Genomic DNA, 14,084 nt, shown 5'->3' with positions numbered 1-14,084 from the left:
TAAGACTGCAGTGGTCCTGTAGAAGACTGTAGTGGTCCTGAATAAGACTGCAGTAGTCCTGATTAAGACTCAGTGGTCCTGATTAAGACTGCAGTGGTCCTGTGTTCGACTCCCATTTCTCTGATTGTGACAGCAGTGTTCCTGTATAAGACTGTGATGGCCCTGTATAAGAAAGGAGTGGTCCTGAATGAAACTGCAGTGGTCCAGTAATAGAATGAGGTTGCGCTGATTAAGAGTACAGTGATCCTGTATGAGATTGCAGTGGTCCTGATTAAGACTGCAGTGTTTCTGTATCAGACTGCACTTGCGCTAATTAAGACTGCCGTGGTCCTGTACAAGACTGCAGTTGTCCTAATTAAGACTGCAGTAGTCCTGATTAAGACTGCAGTGGTCCTGTATAAGAATGTAGTTGCCGGGATTAAGACTGCAGTGGCCCTGATTAAGTCTGCAGTGATCCCATATAAGACTGCAGATGCCCTGATTAAGACAGCAGTGGTCTGAAATTCGACTGCAGTTTCCCTGATTAAGTCTGCAGTAGTCCTGATTAAGACTGCAATGGTACTCATTAAGACTGCAGTGTTTCTGAATAAGACTGCAGTGGTCCTGAATAAGACTACAGTGGCCCTGATTAAGGCTGCAGTTGTCCTGATTAAGACTGCAGTTGTCCTGTATAAGATGGCAGTTGCCCTGATTAAGACTGCAGTGGTCCTGAAAAAGACTGCAGTGGTCCTGTATTCGACTGCAGTTCCCCTAATTAACACTGCAGTATTCCTGATTAAGACTTCAGTGGTTCTGTAAAAGACTGCAGTGGTCCCGAATAAGACTGCAGTGGCTCAGTATAGGGCTGCAGTGGCCATGATTGAGACTGCAGTGTTCCTGTATAAGACTGCAGTGTTCCTGTATAAGACTGCAGTGTACCTGTATAAGACTGCTGTTGCCCTGATTAAGACTGCAGTAGTCCTGATTAAGATGGCAGTGGTCCTGTAGAAGACAGTAGTTGCCCTGATTAAGAATACTGTAGCGTTATTAAGACTGCAGTGGTCCTGTATAAGACTGCAGTAGTCCTGAATATCACTGCTTTGGTCCTGTATAAGATTGCAGTTGTCCTGTATAAACTGCAATTGCGCTGATTAAGACAGCAGTGGTCCTGAATAAGACTGCAGTAGTCCTGATTAAGACTGCAGTGGTCCTGATTGAGACAGCAGTGGTCCTCTATAAGTCTGCAGTAGCCCTGTAGAAGACTGCAGTGGTCCTGAATAAGACTACAGTGGCCCTGATTAAGACTGCAGTGGTCCTGATCAAGACTGCAGTGGTCCCATATAAGATGGCAGTTGCCCTGATTAAGACTGCAGTGGCCCTGATTAAGACTGCAGTGGTCCCATATAAGATGGCAGTTGCCCTGATTAAGACTGCAGTGGTCCTGATTAAGACTGCAGTGGTTCTGTAAAAGACTGCAGTGGTCCCGAATAAGACTGCAGTGGCTCAGTATAGGGCTGCAGTGGCCATGATTGTGACTGCAGTGGTCCTGTATAAGACTGAGGTGTTCCGGTATAAGACTGCAGTGTTCCTGTAGAAGATTGCTGTTGCCCCGATTAAGACTGCAGTAGTCCTGTTTAAGATGGCAGTGGTCCTGTATAAGACTGTAGTTGCCCTGATTAAGAATACTGTAGCGTTATTAAGACTGCAGTGGTCCTGTATAAGACTGTAGTTGCCCTGATTAAGAATACTGTAGCGTTATTAAGACTGCAGTAGTCCTGTTTAAGATGGCAGTGGTCCTGTATAAGACTGTAGTTGCCCTGATTAAGAATACTGTAGCGTTATTAAGACTGCAGTGGTCCTGTATAAGACTGCAGTAGTCCTGATAAAGATTGCAGTAATTCTCAATAAGACTGCAGTGGCTCGTTAGAGGGCTGCAGTGGCCCTGATTGAGACAGCAGTGATGTTGAATGAGACAGCAGTAGTCCTGAATATCACTGCTTTGGTCCTGTATAAGATTGCAGTTGTCCTGTATAAAACTGCAATTGCCCTGATTAAGACTGCAGTGCACCTGTATAGAATGGCAGTGGTCCTGTGTTCGACTGCAGTTTCCCTGATTGTGATAGCAGTGTTCCTGTATAAGACTGTGGTGGCCTTGTACAAGAAAGGAGTGGTCCCGAATGAGACTGCAGTGGTCCAGTATAAGAATGAGGTTGCACTGATTGAAAGTACAGTGATGCTCTATAAGATTGCAGTAGCCCTGTATAAGACTGCAGTTGTCCTGTATAAGATGGCAGTTGCCCTGATTAAGACTGCAGTGGTCCTGATTAAGACGGCAGTGGTCCTGTGTTTGACTGCAGTTTCCCTGACTGTGACAGCAGTGTTCCTATATAAGACTGTGATGGTCCTGTATAATAGAGGAGTGGTCCTGAATTAGACTGCAGTGGTCCAGTATAAGAATGAGGTTGCGCTGATTAAGAGTACAGTGATCCTGTATGAGATTGCAGTAGCCCTGTAGAAGACTGCAGTGGTCCTGAGTGAGACTGCAGTGGTCCTGATTAAGACTGCAGTGTTTCTGTATCAGACTGCAGTTGCGCTAATTAAGACTGCCTTGGTCCTGTATAAGACTGCAGTTGTCCTGATTAAGACTGCAGTAGTCCTGATTAAGACTGCAGTGGTCCTGTATAAGAATGGAATGGTATTGCATTAAACTGCAGTGGTCCAGTAGAAGTCTGCAGTGGTCCTGTATACGAATGTAGTTGTCCTAAATAAGAATGTATTGGTCCTGTGTAAGACTGCAGTGGTTCTGTATAAGACAGCAGTCGTCCTGATTAAGAATGCAGTGCTCCTGTATAAGACAGCAGTAGCCCTGAATAAGACTGCTGTGGTGCAATATAAGATTGCCGTGGTACTGCATAAGAGTGTGGTGGTCCTGCATAAGAATGGATTGGTCCTGAATGATACTGCAGTGGTCCAGTATAAAATTGCAGTTGCGCTGATTAAGAATGCAGTGGTCCAGATTAAGACTGCAGTGGTCATGTGTTTAATTGCAGTTGCCCTGATTAAGACTGCAGTTGCCCTGATTAAGACTGCAGTGGCCAATAAAAGACTGCATGCGTTCCATGTAGGAGAGCAGTGGTTCTGATTGAGACAGCAGTGGTCCTCTATAAGACTGCAGTAGCCCTGTAGAAGACTGCAGTGGTCCTGAATAAGACTACAGTGGCCCTGATTAAGACTGCAGTGGTCCTGACTAAGACTGCAGTTGTTCTGTATAAGATGGCTGTTGCCCTGATTAAGAATGCAGTGGCCCTGATTAAGACAGCAGTGGTCCTGAATAAGACTGCAGTGGTCCTGAATAAGACTACAGTGGCCCTGATTAAGACTGCAGTGGTCCTGATTAAGACTGCAGTTGTCCTGTATAAGATGGCAGTTGCCCTGATTAAGACTGCAGTAGTCCTGAATAAGACTGCAATGGTCCTGTATTTGACTGCAGTTCCCTAACTAACATTACAGTAGTCCTGATTAAGACCGCAGTGGTCCTGATTAAGACTGCAGTGTTTCTGTAAAAGACTGCAGTGGTCCCGAATAAGACTGCAGTGGCTCAGTAAAGGGCTGCAGTGGCAATGATTGAGACTGCAGTGTTCCTGTATAAGACTGAAGTGTTCCGGTATAAGACTGCAGTGGTCCTGTTTAAGACGGCAGTGGTCCTGTATAAGACTGCAGTGGTCCTGTATAAGACTGCAGTAGTCCTGATAAAGATTGCAGTGGTTCTGAATAAGACTGCAGTGGCTTGTTAGAGGGCTGCAGTGGCCCTGATTGAGACAGCAGTGGTATTGAATAAGACAGCAGTAGTCCTGAATATCACTGCTTTGGTCCTGTATAAGATTACAGTTGTCCTGTATAAAACTGCAATTGCCCTGATTAAGACTGCAGTGGACAAGTTTAGGATGGCAGTGGTCCTGTGTTCGACTGCAGTTTCCCTGATTGTGACAGCAGTGTTCCTGTATAAGACTGTGGTGGCCATGTATAAGGAACAGTCGTCCTGAAAGAGACTGCTGTGGTCCATTATAAGAATGAGGTTGCGCTGATTAAGACTGCAGTGTTTCTGTGTAAGACTGCGGTTGCGCTAATTAATACTGCTGTGGTCCTGTATAAGACTGCAGTGATCCTGATTAAGACAGCAGTAGTCCTGATTAAGACTGCAGTGGTCCTGTAGAAGACTGTAGTTGTCCTGAATAAGACTGCAGTGGTCCTGATTAAGACTCAGTGGTCCTGATTAAGGTTGCAGTAGTCCTGATTAAGACTTCAGTGGTCCTGATTAAGACTGCAGTGGTCCTGTGTTCTACTCCCGTTTCACTGATTGTGACAGCAGTGTTCCTGTATAAGACTGTGATGGCCCTGTATAAGAAAGGAGTGGTCCTGAATGAGACTGCAGTGGTCCTGATTAAGACTGCTGTGTTTCTGTATCAGACTGCACTTGCGCTAATTAAGACTGCAGTGGTCCTGTACAAGACTGCAGTTGTCCTAATTAAGACTGCAGTAGTCCTGATTAAGACTGCAGTGGTCCTGTATAAGAATGTAGTTGCCCGGATTAAGACTGCAGTGGCCCTGATTAAGTCTGCAGTGATTCCATATAAGACAGCAGATGCCCTGATTAAGACAGCAGTGGTCCGGAATTCGACTGCAGTTTCCCTGATTAAGACTGCAGTAGTCCGGATTAAGACTGCAATGGTCCTCATTAAGACTGCAGTGATTCTGTAAAAGACTGCAGTGGTCCTGAATAAGACTACAGCGGCCCTGACTAAGACTGCAGTGGTCCTGATTAAGTCTGCAGTTGTCCTGTATAAGATGGCAGTTGCCCTGATTAAGACTGCAGTGGTCCTGAATAAGACTGCAGTGGTCCTGTATTCGACTGCAGTTCCCCTAATTAACACTGCAGTATTCCTGATTAAGACTGCAGTGGTTCTGTAAAAGACTGCAGTGGTCCCAAATAAAACTGCAGATGCCCTGAATAAGACAGCAGTGGTCCGAAATTCGACTGCAGTTTCCCTGATTAAGAATGCAGTAGTCCTGAATAAGACTACAGTGGACCTGATTAAGACCGCAATGGTCCTCATTAAGACTGCAGTGATTCTGTAAAAGACTGCAGTGGTCCTGAATAAGACTACAGTGGCCCTGATTAAGACTGCAGTGGTCCTGATTAAGACTGCAGTTGTCCTGTATAAGATGGCAGTTGCCCTGATTAAGGCTGCAGTGGTCCTGAAAAAGACTGCAGTGGTCCTGCATTCGACTGCAGTTCCCCTAATTAACACTGCAGTATTCCTGATTAAGACTGCAGTGGTTCTGTAAAAGACTGCAGTGGTCCCGAATAAGACTGCAGTGGCTCAGTATAGGGCTGCAGTGGCCATGATTGAGACTGCAGTGGTCCTGTATAAGACTGAAGTGTTCCTGTATGAGACTGCAGTGGTCCTGTAGAAGACTGCTGTTGCCCTGATTAAGACTGTAGTAGGCCTGATTAAGATGGCAGTGGTCCTGTAGAAGACAGTAGTTGCCCTGATTAAGAATACTGTAGCGTTATTAAGACTGCAGTGGTCCTGTATAAGACTGCAGTAGTCCTGATAAAGATTGCAGTAGTTCTGAATAAGACTGCAGTGGCTCGTTAGAGGGCTGCAGTGGCCCTGATTGAGACAGCAGTGATGTTGAATGAGACAGCAGTAGTCCTGAATATCACTGCTTTGGTCCTGTATAAGATTGCAGTTGTCTTGTATAAAACTGCAATTGCCCTGATTAAGACTGCAGTGCACCTGTATAGGATGGCAGTTTCCCTGATTGTGACAGCAGTGTTCCTGTATAAGAATGTGATGGCCCTGTATAAGAAAGGAGTGGTCCCGAATGAGACTGCAGTGGTCCAGTATAAGAATGAGGTTGCGCTGATTAAGAGTACAGTGATCCTGTATAAGATTGCAGTAGCCCTGTAGAAGACTGCAGTGGTCCTGAATGAGACTGCAGAGGTCCTGATTAAGACTACAGTGTTTCTGTATCAGATTGAATTTGCGCTAATTAAGACTGCTGTGGTCCTGCATAAGACTGCACTTGTCCTGATTAAGACTGCAGTAGTCCTGATTAAGTCTGCAGTGGTCCTGTATAAGAACGTAGTTGCCCAGATTAAGACTGCAGTGGCCTGATTAAATCTGCAGTGATCCCATATAAGACTGCAGATGCCCTGATTAAGACAGCAGTGGTCCTGAATAAGACTGCAGTGGTCATGATTAAGACTGCAGTGGTCCTCATTAAGACTGCAGTGGTTCTGTAAAACACTGCAGTGGTCCTGTAAAGGACTGCTGTTGCCCTTTTTAAGAATGCAGTAGTCCTGTAGAAGACTCCAGATGCCCGGATTAAGTCAGCAGTAGTCCTGATTAAGACTGCAGTAGTGCTGTACAAAATGTAGATGCCCTGATTAAGCCGGCAGTGGTCCTGAATAAGACTGCAGTGGTCCTAAGTAAGACTGCAGTGGTTCTGTATAAGACTACAGTGGTTCCAAATGTGACTTCAGTGGCTCGATATAGGGCTGCAGTGGCCCTGATTGAGACTTCAGTGATCCTGTATAAGAGTGTGGCAATCCTGTATAAGACTGAAGTCGTTCTGTATAAGACTGAAGCGGTCCTGATTGAGACTGCAGAGGACCTGTATAAGAATGGAGTAGTCCTGAATGATACTGCAGTGGTCCAGTAGAAGTCTGCAGTGGTCCTGTATAAGAATGTAGTTGCACTAAATAAGAATGTATTGGTCCTGTGTAAGACTGCAATGGTTCTGTATAAGACGGTAGTGATCCTGATTAAGAATGCAGTGCTCCTGTATAAGACAGCAGTAGCCCTGAATAAGACTGCTGTGGTGCTGTACAAAATTGCCGTGGTACTGCATAAGAGTGTGGTGGTCCTGCATAAGAATGGATTGGTCCTGAATGATACTGCAGTGGTCCAGTATAAGAATGCAGTTGCGCTGATTAAGAATGCAGTGGTCCAGTATAAGACTGCAGTAGCCCTGTAGAAGACAGCAGTGGTCCTGAATAAGACTGCAGTGGTCCTGATTAAGACTCCAGTGGTTCTTTATAAGACTGCAGTTGCGCTAATTAAGACTGCAGTGGTCCTGTATAAGATTGCAGTTGCACTGATTAAGACTGAAGTGGTCCTTTGTTCGACTTCAGTTGCCCTGATAAAGACTGCAGTTGCCCAGTTAAGACGGCAGTAGTCTTGATTATGAATGCAGTGGTGCAGTAAAATACTGCAGACATTCCGTATACGACTGCAGTGGTCCTGACTGAGACTGTTGTGGACCTGTATAAGAATGGAGTGGTCCGGAAAGAGAATGCAATGGTCCACTCTAAGACTGCAGTTGCGCTGATTAAGACTGCAGTGGTCATGTGTAAGACAGCAGTAGTCCTGAATAAGACTGCTGTGATCCTGTATAAGACTGCAGTATTCCTGTAGAAGACTGCATTTGCCCTGATTAAGACTACAGTGGTTCTGTATTAGACTGCACTTGCCCGGGTTAAGACTGCAGTAATCCAGGTTAAGGCTGCGGCGGTCCTGTATAAGAAGGCAGTTGCCCTGATTAAGATGGCAGTGGTCCTGAATAAGACTGCAGTGGCTCATTATAGGGCTGCAGTGGCCCTGACTGAAACTGCAGTGTTCATGTATGAGGCTGTGGTGGTCCTGTATAAGAATGTAGTTGTCCTGAATAAGAATGCATTGGTCCTGTTTATGACTGCAATGGTTCTGTATAAGATGGTAATGGTCCTGATTAAGAATGCAGTGCTCCTGTATAAGACAGGAGTAGTCCTGAATAAGACTGCTGTGGTGCTATATAAGATTGCAGTGGTGCCGTATAAGAGTGTGGTGGTCCTGTATAAGAGTGGATTGGTCCTGAATGATATCGCAGTGGCCCAGTATAAGAATGCAGTTGAGCTGATTAAGAATGCAGTGGTCCTGTATAAGACTGCAGTAGCCCTGTAGAAGACTGCAGTGGTCCTGAATAAGATGGCAGTGGTCCTGATTAAGACTGCAGTGGTTCTGTATAACACTGCAGTTGCGCTAATTAAGACTGCTGTTGTCCTGTATAAGACTGCAGTGTCCTGATTAAGACTGCAGTAGTCCTGATTAAGACTTCAGTGGTCCTGTATAAGACTGTAGTTGCTCTGATTAAGAATGCAGTGGTCCTGTATAATACTGCAGTGGCCCTGTAGAAGACTGCAGTGGTCCTGAATAAGACTGCAGTGGTCCTGATTAAGACTGCAGTGGTTCTGTATAAGACTGCAGTAGCCCTAATTAAGACTGCAGTGGGGTCCTGTATAAGACTGTAGTTGCCCTGGTTAAGAATGCATTATCACTCATTAAGACGGCAGTGGTCCTTTATATGATTGCAGTCGTCCTGTTAAAGACTGCCGTGGTTCTGTATAAGAGTGCAGTGGTTCTGAATAAGATGTCAGTGGCTCGTTATACAGCTGCAGTGGCCCTGATTGAGACTGCAGTGGTCCTGTATAAGACTGTGGTGGTCCTGTATAAGACTGCAGTCGTTCCTTATAAGACTGCAGTAGCCCTGATTGAGACTGCAGTGTTCCTGAATACGACTGCAGTAGTCCTGAATATGACTGCTGTGGTCCTTAATGATACTGCAGATGTCCTGTACAAAATTGCAATTGCCATGATTAAGAACGCAGTGGTCCTGATTAAGACAGCAGTGGTCCAGAATAAGACAGCAGTGATCCTGAATATGACTGCAGTGGTCCTGTATAAGACTGCACTTGTCCTGTACAAAATTGCAATTGCCATGACTAAGACAGCAGTGGCCCTCTATAAGGTGGCAGTTGCCCTGAATAAGACTGCAGTAATCCTGATTAAGACTGCAGTGGTCCTGATTAAGACTGTAGTGGTCCTGTATTCAACTGCAGTTGCCTTGATTAAGACTGCAGTTGCCCTGATTAAGGCTGCAGTCGTCCTATATAAGACTGCACGTGTTCCCTATAGGACTGCAGTGGTCCTGATTGAGACAGCAGTGGTCCTGTATAAGACTGCAGTAGCCCTGTAGAAGACTGCAGTGGTCCTGAATAAGACTACAGTGGACTTATTAAGACTGCTGTGGTTCTGTATAAGACTGCAGTTTTCCTAATTAAGACTGCTGTGTTCCTGTAAAAGACTGCAGTGGTCCTGATTAAGACTGCAGTAGTCCTGATTAAGATGGCAGTGTTCCTGTATAAGACTGTAGTTGACCTGATTAGGAATGCAATAGCGTTATTAAGACTGCAGTAGTCCTGTATAAGACTGCAGTGGTTCTGAATAAGACTGCAGTCACTCGTTATAGGGCTGCAGTGGCCCTGATTGATACAGCAGTGGTATTGAATAAGACTGCAGTAGTCCTAAATATCACTGCCTTTGTCCTGTATAAGATTGCAGTTGTCCTCAGTAAGACTGCAATGGCCCTGATTAAGAGTGTTGTGGTCTTGTGTTCGACTGCAGTTAACCTGTTTAAGACTATAGTAGTCCTGATTAAGACTGCAGTGGTCCTGTAAAAGATTGCGGTGGTCCTGTATAAGACTGCAGTGGTCCTGTGTTCGACAGCAGTTTCCCTGATTGTGGCAGCAGTGTTCCTGTATAAGACTGTGTTGGCTCTGTATAAGAAAGGAGTTTGTCCTGATTGAGACAGCAGTGGTCCATTATAAGAATGAGGTTGTGCTGATTAAGAATGCAGTGTTTCAGTATAAGACTGCAGTTGCGCTAATTAAGACTGCTGTGGTCCTGGATAAGACTGCAGTGATCCTCATTAAGATGGCAGCAGTCCTGATTAAGACTGCAGTGGTCCTGTATAAGACTGTAGTGGCCCTAATTAAGAATGTAGTAGCGCTGATTAAGGCTGCAGTGGTCCTGTATAAGACTGTAGCACCACTGATAAAGACTGCAGTGGTTCTGTATAAGACTGCAGTGGACCTGAATAAGACTTAGTTATAGGGCTGCAGTGGCACTGATTGAGACTGCAGTGGTCCGGTATAAGACTGTGGTGGTCCTGTATAAAACTGCAGTCATTCCATATAAGACGGCAGTGGCCCTGATTAAAAATGCAGTTGTCCTGAATAAGACTGCAGTAGTCCTGAATATGACTGTTGTGGTCCTGAATAAGACTGCAGTAATCCTGAATATGACTGTTGTGGTCCTGATTAAGACTGCAGTGGTCCTGTATAAACCGGCAATTGGCCTGATTAAGACTGCAGTGGTCCTGTAAAAAATGGCAGTTGCCTTGATTAAGACTGCAGTGGTCCCATTTAAGACTGCAGATGCCGTGATTAAGACAGAAGCGGTCCTGAATAAGACTGCAGTGATCCTGATTAAGACTACAGTGGTCCTGTATTTGGCTGCAGTTTCCCTGATTAAGACTGCAGTGGTACTGTTTAAGAGTGCAGTGGTTCTGTAAAAGACTGCAGTGGTCCCAAATAAGACTGCAGTGGCTCAGTATAGGGCTGCAGTGGCCATGAATGAGACTGCAGTGGTCCTGTATAAGACTGAAGTGTTCCTGTATAAGACTGCAGTGCCTCTGTATAAGACAGCAGTAGCCCTGAATAAGAATGCTGTGGTGCTATATAAGATTGCAGTGGTACTGCATAAGAGTGTGGTGTTCCTGTATGAGAATGGATTTGTCCTGAATGATACTGCAGTGGTCCAGTTTAAGAATGCAGTAGCCCTGTAGAAGACTGCAGTGGTCCTGAGTAAGACTGTAGTGGTTCTGTACAAGACGGCAGTGGTCCTGTATAAGACGGCAGTTGACCTGAATAAGACTGCAGTGGTCCTATATAAGACTGCACGCATTCCCTATAGGACTACAGTGGTCCTGATTGAGACAGCAGTGGTCCTGTATAAGACTGCAATAGCCCTGTAGAAGACTGCAGTGGTCCTGAATAAGACTACAGTGGACCTATTAAGACTGCTGTGGTTCTGTATAAGACTGCAGTTTTCCTAATTAAGACTGCTGTGTTCCTGTAGAAGACTGCAGTGGTCCTCATTAAGACTGCAGTAGTCCTGATAAAGTTGGCAGCGGTCCTGTATAAGACTGTAGTTACCCTGATTAAGAATGCAGTAGGGTTATTAAGACTGCAGTAGTCCTGTATAAGACTGCAGTGGTTCTGAATAAGACTGCAGTCATTCGTTATAGGTCTGCAGTGGCCCTGATTGAGACTACAGTGGTATTGAATAAGACTGCAGTAGTCCTGAATATCACTGATTTCGTCCTGTATAAGATTGCAGTTGTCCTCATTAAGACAACAGTCGTCCTGAATAAGACTGCTGTGGTGCTATATAAGATTGCAGTGGTACTGTATAAGAGTGTGGTGGTCCTGTATGAGAATGGATTGGTCCTGAATGATACTGAAGTGGTCCAGTATAAGAACGCAGTAGCCCTGTAGAAGACCTCAGTGGTCCTGAATAAGACAGCAGTTGTTCTGTACAAGACTGCAGTTGTGCTAATTAAGACTACAATGGTCCTGTATAAGACGGCAGTTGCCCTGAATAAGACTGCAGTAGTCCTGATTAAGACTACAGTGGTCCTGATTAAGTCTGCAGTGGACCTGTGTTCAACAGCAGTTGCCCTGATTACGACTGCAGTTGCCCAGTTTAAGACTGCAGTGGTCCTATATAAGACTGCATCCATTCCCTATAGGAAGGCAGTGGTCCTGATTGAGACAGCAGTAGTCCTGTATAAGACTACAGTGGGCATAATAAGACTGCAGTGGTTCTGTAAAAGACTGCAGTAGTCCTGATTAAGAAGGCAGTAGTCCTGATTAAGACAGCAGTGGTCCAGTATAAGACTGCAGCTGCGCTAATTAATACTGCTGTGGTCCTGTATAAGACAGTAGTGATCCTGATTAAGATGGCAGTGATCCTGATTAAGACGGCAGTAGTCCTGATTAAGACTGCAGTGGTCCTGAATAAGACTGTAGTGGCCCTGATTAAGAAAGCAGTAGCGCTGATTAAGGCTGCAGTGGTCCCGTATAAGACTGTAGTAGCCCTGATAAAGACTGCAGTGGTTCTGTATAAGACTGCAGTGGTCCTGAATAAGACTTCAGTGTCTCGTTATATGGCTGCAGTGGCACTGATTGAGACTGCGGTGGTCCTGTATAAGAGGGTGGTGGTCCTGTATAAGACTGCAGTCGTTCCCTACAAGATGGCAGTGCCCCTGATTGAGAATGCAGTGGTACTGAATAAGACTGCAGTGGTCCCATATAAGACTGCAGATGCCCTGATTAAGACAGCCCTGATTAAGATAAGACTGCAGTAATCCAGATTAAGACTGCAACGGTCCTGTATTCGACAGCAGTTTCCCTGATTAAGACTGCAGTAGTCCTGATTAAGACTGCAGTAGTCCTGATTAAGACTGCAGTGGTCCTGATTAAGAGTGCAGCGGTTCTGTAAAAGACTGCAGTGGTCCCAAATAAAACTGCACTGGCTCAGTATAGGGCTTCAATGGCCATGATTGAGACTGCAGTGGTCCTGTATAAGAACAGAGTGGTCCTGAATGATCCTGCAGTGGTCCAGTAGAAGTCTGCAGTGGTCCTGTATAAGAATGTAGTTGCCCTGAATAAAAATGCATAAGTCCTTTTTAAGACTGCAGTAGTTCTGTATAAGATGGTAGTGGTCCTGATTAAGAATGCAGTGCTTCTGTATAAGACAGCAGTAGCTCTGAATAAGACTGCTGTGGTGCTATATAAGATTGCAGTGGTACTGTATATGAGTGAGGTGGTCCTGTGTAAGAATGGATTTGTCCTGAATGATACTGCAGTGGTCCAGTATAAGAATGCAGTAGCCCTGTCGAAGACTGCATTGGACCTGAATAAGACTGCAGTGGTTCTGTACAAGACTGCAGTTGCGCTAATTAAGACTGCAGTGGTCCTGTATAAGACGGCTGTTGCCCTGAATAAGACTGCAGTAGTTCTGCTTAAGACTGCAGTGGTCCTAATTCAGTCTGCAGTGGACCTGTGTTCAACTGCAGTTGCCCTAATTCAGACTGCAGTTGCCCTGTTTAAGACTGCAGTGGTCCCATATAAGACTGCAGATGCCCTGATTAAGACAGCAGTGGTCCTGAATAAGACTGCAGTGGTCCTGATTAAGACTGCAGTGGTCATGTATTCGACTGCAGTTTCCCTGATTAAGACTGCAGTGGTCCTGATTAAGACTGCAGTTGTTCTGTAAAAGACTGCAGTGGTCCCGATTAAGACTGCAGTGGTTCTGTAAAAGACTGCAGTGGTCCCGAGTAAGACTGCAGTGGCTCAGTATAGGGCTGCTGTGGCTATGATTGAGACTGCAGTGTTCCTGTATAAGACTGAAGTGTTTATGTATAAGACTGCAGTGGTCATCTATAAGTCTGTAGATGCCCTGATTAATCCGGCAGTGGTCCTGAATAAGACTGCAGAGGTCCTAATTAAGACTGCAGTGGTTCTGTATAAGACTTCAGTGGTCCTGAATATGATTTCAGTGGCTCGATATAGGGCTGCAGTGGCCCTGACTGAGACTTCAGTGATCCTGTGTAAGACTGAGGTGTTCCTGTATAAGACTGCAGAGGTCCTGTAGAAGACTGCTATTGCCCTGATTAAGACTGCAGTAGTCCTGATTAAGACTGCAGTGGTCCTCTATAAGACTTCAGTGGTCCCGAATATGACTTCAGTGGCTCGATATAGGGCTGCAGTGGCCCTGATTGAGACTTCAGTGATCGTGTATAAGAGTGTGGGGATCCTGTATAAGACTGCAGTCATTCCCTATAAGACTGAAGTGGTCCTGATTGAGACTGCCGTGCAATGGTTCTGTATAAGAATGGGGTGGTCCTGAATGATACTGCAGTGGTCCTGTAGAAGACTGCAGTGGTCCTGTATAAGAATGTAGTTGCCCTGAATTAGAATGCATTGGTCCTTTTTAAGACTGCAATGGTTCTGTATAAGACGGTAGTGGTCCTGATTAAGAATGCAGTGCTTCTGTATAAGACAGCAGTAGCCCTGAGTAAGACTGCTGTGGTGCTATATAAGATTGCAGTGGTAAGGTATAAAAGTGTGATGATCCTGTATAAGAATGGATTGG

This window comes from Carcharodon carcharias, chromosome 1, assembly GCF_017639515.1.
Source record: "Carcharodon carcharias isolate sCarCar2 chromosome 1, sCarCar2.pri, whole genome shotgun sequence".
Classification (NCBI taxonomy): Eukaryota; Metazoa; Chordata; class Chondrichthyes; order Lamniformes; family Lamnidae; genus Carcharodon; species Carcharodon carcharias.
This window is presented reverse-complemented; position numbering follows the sequence as displayed.